We start from the raw sequence: 8,149 nt of genomic DNA on the forward strand, positions 1-8,149 counted from the left end.
CCTCAAAAAGTCTGTGTGTTTTAGGCCCAGCTCTTATATAGACCTCAGGCTGAGTGGGGGACCAGACCCTAATCAGTGTCAGCTGAAACAAAACCTCCAAGGGCCTCTTAAATCAAAGAGAAGTGATAGAGCTCGCTAGCCTTGCTAGAAGTCAAGGCCTCCTGTAACTGTTTATCCCCAATAGCATTAGGCAACCTCAAGCTTCCACAAGGCTTCCTAGATGTCCCTTGACAATGATCCTAGAAGGCCGCACATCTAGCAGCACGAGCCCATGCACTGCTGCTCTAACTATTCCCTGTCTTAGCTTAACAAGGGAGATTTTTCTGACTACTAAATTTTGCTAGTAGTGGTACTAAATCTTTTTATTGCTCTGTATTAATGTGACTGAGAATTATGTTGGCAAGGAACAAGGTACCAGAATGCATGTTGGAATAGTAATTTTAAAACTCGAAACAGCTGGAAAGGTATATTGCAATATCATCATGATCTGATCCGACTGGCAGCCTGTGCTGACATCTGGATACAAAACAAGGAGTTGGGAAGGGGCACAGCTGGGACAGCTGATCCTGACTGGCCCAGGGGATATTCCACACCATATGGCATCATGCTCAACAATAAAACTAGGGGGAGTTGGCCAGGGAATGGTGGCCCACTGCTCAGGACTGGCCTCAAGAGCTGGATACTTGATCCTATACAAGCATTTGTCGTTTGTTTTCTTTAATGATAGCAAGATAACACTTGCAAGCAAAGCATTGAAGAATGCCAGACGGATTCTGCATACCTGGTTGTGAAACAATGGCGCATGCATAACTAGTTCATTCTGGAATGCAAAGATCATGCTGTTTCTAATTGTTGTTATGCAATCCTTGTCCAAAATCTATGTGACTCAGTGGTTGGTTGATATTCCAACAGGCAGTGCCTTTCTCTCTTAGACATCCTTCAAGATGCACTTTTCTAATAACAAGGACCGTGTTTTGCAGGTGTGGCATCTTAACAATCTTTGCTTATGATACTTATGCATAACATGCATACCCTTTATTTAGGGTCAGTGGATAGATTGTGCATGAATTCTTGCCCAAGGTTTAATTTTTTTTAGAGACTATATATATACACACACACTGCTTTTGCATTATAGTTTTTACTATTTGTTTAGTTATGGCAGTGTTACTGTCACAGTGATGTATCAGGTTTACTTAAATGTATTTGATTCCCTTCAGGTTCTGACACCAGATGGACCTATACTGAAGTAAGTACTCATAAATCTTACTTGATTTGCAATTCAGAGCTCTGTTTACTGCTTAGAGGAGCCAGGAGGTCACTGAGCTGTATAAAAAAAAAAAGAAACATTGTCAGAGTTTAAATAGTAGTAAAACAATTTTATAGTTTCTACTCTGTCTTGTTTGACAGCTTTTTTTTTTTTCTTTTTTTTCACTTACACAGTGATGGCTTAGTTCCTCAGGCACAAGAGATGATGGGATTCACTCAGTGAGGGCTTCATTTTCCATGATTTTGAACCCATGTATTGTGTGGGGTCTTGAAAGCTTTAGCCAGCCCAGCTCAGCTGCAGAGCTTCAGAATGACAGCCATAATGAGGGATCCGTACAGACATCCCAGTGTGGGAGACTGCAGTTCTCAGACATAGTAAATGTATCACATATACAGGGTGCCTGGAATGCTTCATTGTAAAGGATGAAATCTTTTCATGTCCTGGAACAAGATACACAGATAAGGACATCTGGCTAAATAGCCTCCTAGGAAAGAAGGGACATTTAAACACCCCTAAGTAATTTTCAGTTGATTATTTATTTACAACTGGCAGACTTTTATTATACCACAGATTAAATCTTATTCATCTGTCATACTCTGCTTGAAACCTTCAGAATGGCTTCCATTTTTTTAGACTACAAATCTTGTGACTGTTAACTATCTATATATTGTTTACATAGTGCCTTTTTGCCCATAGCATGTATTAAGGAAATTCTAATTTCTCATGTAAGTTCAGTTTTTTTGGACTACCCCATATAAAACCACCCTGAGTTCTTCAGAGTGATGCAGCAAGTGTAATATGTTCAGTTATGTTCACTGAGGTCAACAAGAGTGGTCTCACTGCATAATTTTATTTTGAAAATAATATTCATGATACTTCCATGGATAGTTCATTGCAGTTATCACATGGTGTGAAGAGTGAAAAAAATGTAACCTGAAAATGTCAAGTCTTTTCCAAGAGTACCTGTTTTTTTATTGTTGCAATATGTAATTGTACAGAGATAGCAATAGACTGCTAGAACAATTTACCAGAGACAGTGACAGTTCACAGGCATTTTGAAAGATCCTCCATTTTACATTAACTTAGAGAAGATAAACACACATAGAGGTCCATTGCTTTGGCTTCCCAACTGAGATTTGTAGTAAGAGTATTGCAATTACTCTGAATGGATTATGAATGTAACATTTGTCTGTGAAAGGAGGAGGGAAAACAATAGAGGAAGGGTTAAAAGAATGCCTTGTGTTGGTCTCTAAGCTGCAAGATGACTAAGAGCAGTAAAACTGGTAAGCACCAGGAACATACTGTTCAAGGGTATAGCATGTACCTTATCTTGGATGCCAGAAGGTTTCTTTGCCTAGCAGTCACTAACAGCTACTGCTTTCTGGTTCATTAGCCTGTATGAATTGTAAGATGCTCTTTTCATGCTAACAAGCATAGTATTTTTCTTAGGAAAATTGTCTCATGTTCTTAGCCAGTGTAGTTTGTGTCTGATCAGTGGACTCTGTCACTTGAAACTGGACTTGCTACATAGAGAGCAGACCTTGTGTCCTGCTTTTGTCCCTTCAAAGGGTGACTGTAAGTCAGTGATGGTGGCCCAAATCACAGGTAATGGGCAGGTGAGGGGAAGGTAGTTTGCACAGCCCTCATTTCAGAGCTGCAGCTGAGGTGATATTGGTGTAGGAGACCACAGGCAGTGCTGGGATACAGTGAATTCTGTAGTGGGTGAAGTAAAACCAGGTTTTGTCTCTAACTATTCCAGAAATGGCCTAACCTAAAGAGACAGAGTAATCTAATGAGTTACTTAACCCTGGATTGCTAACTGTTAAGAGTTTCAGGTATGGACAAGTTAGGGCAAGAATAGTTCAGGAAGCCAAAGAGCTGAAGCTGGCCTGGAGAAGCCCAGCAGCACAGAGAAATGTGGCACTGAGATGGATCCTGGGCAGGGCTCGTGAGGAAAGGCTTTGCTGGGGCAGAAGCTGATCAGCCAGGGTGTCACTGTGGTGAAATGTTTTAGAGGAGATGGAGCTGAATCTCTTGGAGCAGCTTTTCTCTCTTGCTCCTTTTCACTCATTTTCCTATTGCTACTTGGGAGATGGACTTCACTTGAACTCCTTTCTGCTCACCCCAATGGTCCTACACACAAGCTGTATTTTGCATAATCTCCTTATAATGGTCCAATCAACATTTATCACCCTTGTGCATCTTCTTAACAGACATTTTCCAGCAGTTCTTATCTCCTTTTATTTTGCAACTGTTTGGCTGGCTCATGCTGTAGGCCTTGCTTAAAATGCTCTGTCTCCCTTAAGTGCTTATGTTAGGTTAATTCACAAAAAATAGGTACAAGTACTCAATTGCTTTGTCCTGGTAGGAATAAGTAATTAACTTCATTTCCATGAGCCCACACTAATTCACAGGCCCATTGATTGTTTTGTGTCTAGTCAATGATGCTACCTCTGAAATGATGGTGAGATGACAACTATAATTATCTCAGTGGTAGTCTGAATTGTAAATGCTTAGATTTACTTTGGACCTCTCTATTGTGAGTTGGTCTCTACAACCACTCACAAATCTTGTGAATTCTAACAAGGGGAGTAGGAAATAGGGCTTTACCACTGAGAATAATAATGATTTTGACTGTAATGTAAAAGGAGAACAAATTTAAATTGTGTAAATGGGGCAAGCGTGAGAAGGGATATCATGGGAAGATAAATACCTATGAACTATAGAAAATTTGTGGTGTCCAGTGAGAGCTTGGAGCTGCTTGACATTTCTCCTTGCCTCTGTGTGGTGATGAGAATGCTGGAGCTGCAGTGTGATACTGAAATTGGCTAGGGAGGAGGCTTTCTAACACAATTTTGAAGTATTAGAAAGCAAGCAGTTTTTACTGCACCACGCTGGACACCTGGAGGATATTTCCTCTAATCTGGTGTGTCGTGAAACTTTAGAACAGGGTATTTATTCCATCATTAGTATACATATTGATTACAGTGTATTTCCTGGCTGATACATACACATCACTTTGCCCAGAACGAATTTGTATGCATCTGCCCCTTACTGGAAGTCCTTTAATGGTCCTTAGAGGGTCATCTGAAGGGGTGTCTGGTGATCACCGAGTGCCCCCGACATTATAGATGATTTTGCCATAAATTTCTCTTAGTGCTGTTGTTTCTTATTTCATGGCTCTGCCACAAAAAGCGCTATATCCCTCATCATCTGTTTATCCACTGGGTCCAGCTGCATTTAGCATCCTGTGGGTCTACTTTATACATTCTGCTATCTACTTCTTTGAACTCATTGTTCCCTTACTTGGACAAATAAGGCATCGTTATATTCCATTCCTTTTATTAATTGCATGTCACCCAGGAGTGTGTAAGGGGGGCAGCTCCCCAAAATACTCTTCTCCCTGGCTGCAGGAAGTGGCTTGGGTCATGGGCCCAGCTGGTGGACATAAGTTCCCAGTACTGAGCAGTGAACAAAGTTTTGTGGGCTAAACTGAGGCACTTCCTAATTTTTCCAGGCCTGTTAGGATCTGTAAGTGCTTATGGTTGTTTATCAGGCTGGTAACTTAAGCTGAACAAGATGCCCCTGCTGCTCAGGTGATTGTGGATGACAACAGGCAGCAATAAAGAAACTATTTGTGAGGCAAATATAGATCTACTGCCTGGTTTACAAGTCTCAAACAGAAGCAAGAGATACTGCTCACATTGTGTGCAAAATAAACATCTTTTGGGAAAGAACATGAGCTACTGCTATGAACTATTCAAGCAGAAGTTAAAGGTGATTGAATATTTGGCACACTGCAAAGGCTCTCAAATGAAGTAAAACTTAAAGGGCATACCATGTATATATGTAAGGGAAGTGGAGAGCAATTGGATTAATGCAGGTCTTTTAAGAGATGCAGGTGTAGAGCAACAGGAAAAAGTATGTCTAAGAGCAATTTGAGGACTTGATATTGGTTGCAGGTGAGTTATTTTAATCAAAATCTTTGCAATGAGTAAGTTTTTGCTCTGCTTTTTCTGCTTAGCTTGGAAACTGTCAAAGATGACAAAGCTTGAAAATTCCCGCACGTAAAGTTCTGTCCTTTAATTAAAATTAAAATTAACATAAACCAAACTTTCACCAAACACCCTAGGGTTTCTAAGTGATTGCAAAGAAATGGCTGGCAGATTCTGTTGGCTGACCAAGCAGTATGCATGGACCAATACTGGCTGCACATGTGAAGGAAAGAAACATGTTTTTTCAACTTCACTGCTTCTCTGAGGATAGCATCCATCAGGAATTTCTGCACTTGTCTCCCTGCTCTCTGCTTTGCATTTCTTTAGCTTAAGCTTAACCCTTTGAAACTGTCAGCCTGGCTATCACGTCCTTGCCCTTCCCCTTTTAAATCCAATTACCTGACATATGTTGTGGAATTGAGAGAACTTCTGTATCAATCATACTTCCAGACTGATTTGCTTCTGTGAAATTTGCACCAAACTTGTTAACGCTGCTGAAGAAGTAATGTACCAGCAAGAGGGAAAGGTGGATGATGCTGCCTGTTCATGCCATACAGAAATGTGTATTCTGTTAATACAAATATTTCTGGGATATTCTGTTTAAAGCAAAAGAAAAGCTTGCAGAAACAGCTTCATGGAATGTTTAATTAATGGTTGCTGTAGGAAAAGCAGCTTGGACATGGTTGTCAATAATCATGCACTAGGTAGGAGACAACAGGAAAGTGTGTCATGGGAGGAAACCACAGGATAGAGATTTCAGGATGAAGGTCAGAGAACATATGCTTTTGGCTGCTTAGACATCTGTGAGATCTGTAAGAACTACCTAACCTATTTTAGCTTAAATAAGGAGAAGCTTCCTCTTAACTGCATAGTTACATAACAGTGAAACTTGGGTTTTCTTCAAGTGTCTTCCTCTTTGGTGGTGGCGGGGGGAAAGAAATTTAAATAGAGAACTAAATGTATTTTACAAAAACTAACCACAAAAAAACCAATGGAAAAAGGCTACTTCTCCTTGAACATAGATTGAGTAAACCTCATTTTAGAAAAGTCTAGTCTTATGACTCTTAACCAACCACACACATGCTCACACTTTGCTCTCTCTGCTGCCTAGTTTTGTCTTGTGCAAAGCCACATTACCTGTTACAATGCTTTGTGTCTAAAATTTACCAGAAATATTGTACTGTTAAGTTACAAGAGCATAAATGTTGAGGAATACACATAGTGCAAGTAGGTTGGGTTGCAAGCTGCAGGTTGAGCTCTGTGTGCTGGGAGCCCCAGGCAGTGAGAAGTGACCTGTCTCCAACCCTTTGCACAACAAAAGGGCACCACAGGGACATGTGGGAAAGACGGGTAACTGGACACCCAGAGACACACCAGGAGCCCAGGACTCAAAACCCCAGACTATCACAGGCTTAGATGGTGATATAAAGGCCCAGGGATTCTTTTGTTTGCGGTCCCTTCTTGGAGGCACCAGCTCAAGCTGTTGCTCAATTGCTGTTGCACCACAGTTAAGTCACTTAAAGGAACCAGACATCTGAGGCTCTGCTATGGGCAACCTGGAGTTGAACCAGTAAGGAAAACTTGTCTGGCTATGTGAGTGTGGGGTGTGTGGGGAGTCAGGTGGGGACCCATGGGGTCACTGGAGCTGCTGCTGCAAAGGGGCCTCAGTCCCAGCAGTGGAAGCCTCTGGTGGTGGGAGTGTGACTGCCAGAGTGGCTCCTGCATGGTCAGGCAGGAAAACTTTGTCAATCATATAGCACACTCCATATTGGGGCTTACCCTGCAGGGATGGGGTAATGTGATGGACGCACTTGACCCTCACCTGTCCTTTGTTTCAGACTCATGAAGAAAAAACAGGCCTCGTGTCCTTGGGGAGCACTTGCAAGCTGTAAAGCCCCTGTCTCATCTACAGGGGAGTGAAGGCATTTTGAAAATATGAAAACATGGTTTCAACACCCAAAGGTTCAAGATAACCAAAAGTACAGAACAAGATGTCAGAGCCAAAAGAAGATATTTGTCCTGTTCTTGCTGTTGACTTGCAGCCAACTACTTCACTGTCACTACAGGCACGGACAGCCTGTGCAAAGCTTTGAGCTCCCTTTGTTGAAGCAGAGACTGCATGGCAATGATACCTGCCTGAGGTTACTCCTTGAACTTGAGAGACCCCTTAGCCAGGACAGCTTCTCACAAAGGGTCTGAGAGCATGCTGAATTCATACTGTGAAGGATTACTGACCTATGTAGCTGCTCAGGTGTTATGGTGTGGGTAATTCTTTAGAAGTGAACCATTGACTGAATCTCAGACTAAGACAGGATCCAGCTTACCTAGGCTCTGGAAAGGAGCAAAGGGGTCTACTCTGCACCTCGTGGCTCAACAGAAGGGTCCTTCTTACTCTTCATGCCTCCAGTCCCTGTACGAGCCATTCTAACTCAATTTTTCTTTGTATGTCTCCTCCATGCAGTAATTAATAAAGAGAACTTTGCCATTGAACGTCATCAAAAATCATGGTTCTACCTCAATAAAACATATTACTGCTTCTCTCTTTTGAGTGAGGTGCATCCTTCTTGCATGATGGAATCTTCAAATATTTAACTTAATTTTGGACAGTGCATCTGATTTGATAGCCAGCTTGTCTCTAAATGGATGTACTTCACACATTATGAGCACAATAAAAATAGTAGGTGAAGTTAGACATTTTATTCACCCACTAAAGTGAAATTATTCTCCTTCACTGAAAGAAGTTCTGCAAGATTAATCAATAGAGCTGTAACCACTGAGTTAGCAGAGCAGAGTTTATTGGGGATTATAATTAGTCCTTTTATTATTCTAAGTTTTTTAATTGCTTTTTAACAGTTATTATATATAGTAACAATGGCTCAAAATGGAA

At 41.3% G+C, this 8,149-nt stretch overlaps 1 long non-coding RNA gene across 1 annotated transcript; it reads left to right on the forward strand.

The window, feature by feature from the left end:
• The first annotated feature begins 152 nt into the window (after nucleotides 1–152).
• Nucleotides 153–7,887, forward strand: LOC138104734 (uncharacterized). The gene is made up of 3 exons (XR_011148244.1): nucleotides 153–464; nucleotides 1,218–1,246; nucleotides 7,101–7,887. It is a non-coding gene; the product is annotated as an uncharacterized lncRNA (long non-coding RNA).
• Nucleotides 7,888–8,149: the final 262 nt, after the last annotated feature.

This window comes from Aphelocoma coerulescens, chromosome 1A (assembly GCF_041296385.1).
Source record: "Aphelocoma coerulescens isolate FSJ_1873_10779 chromosome 1A, UR_Acoe_1.0, whole genome shotgun sequence".
Taxonomy (NCBI): domain Eukaryota; kingdom Metazoa; phylum Chordata; class Aves; order Passeriformes; family Corvidae; genus Aphelocoma; species Aphelocoma coerulescens.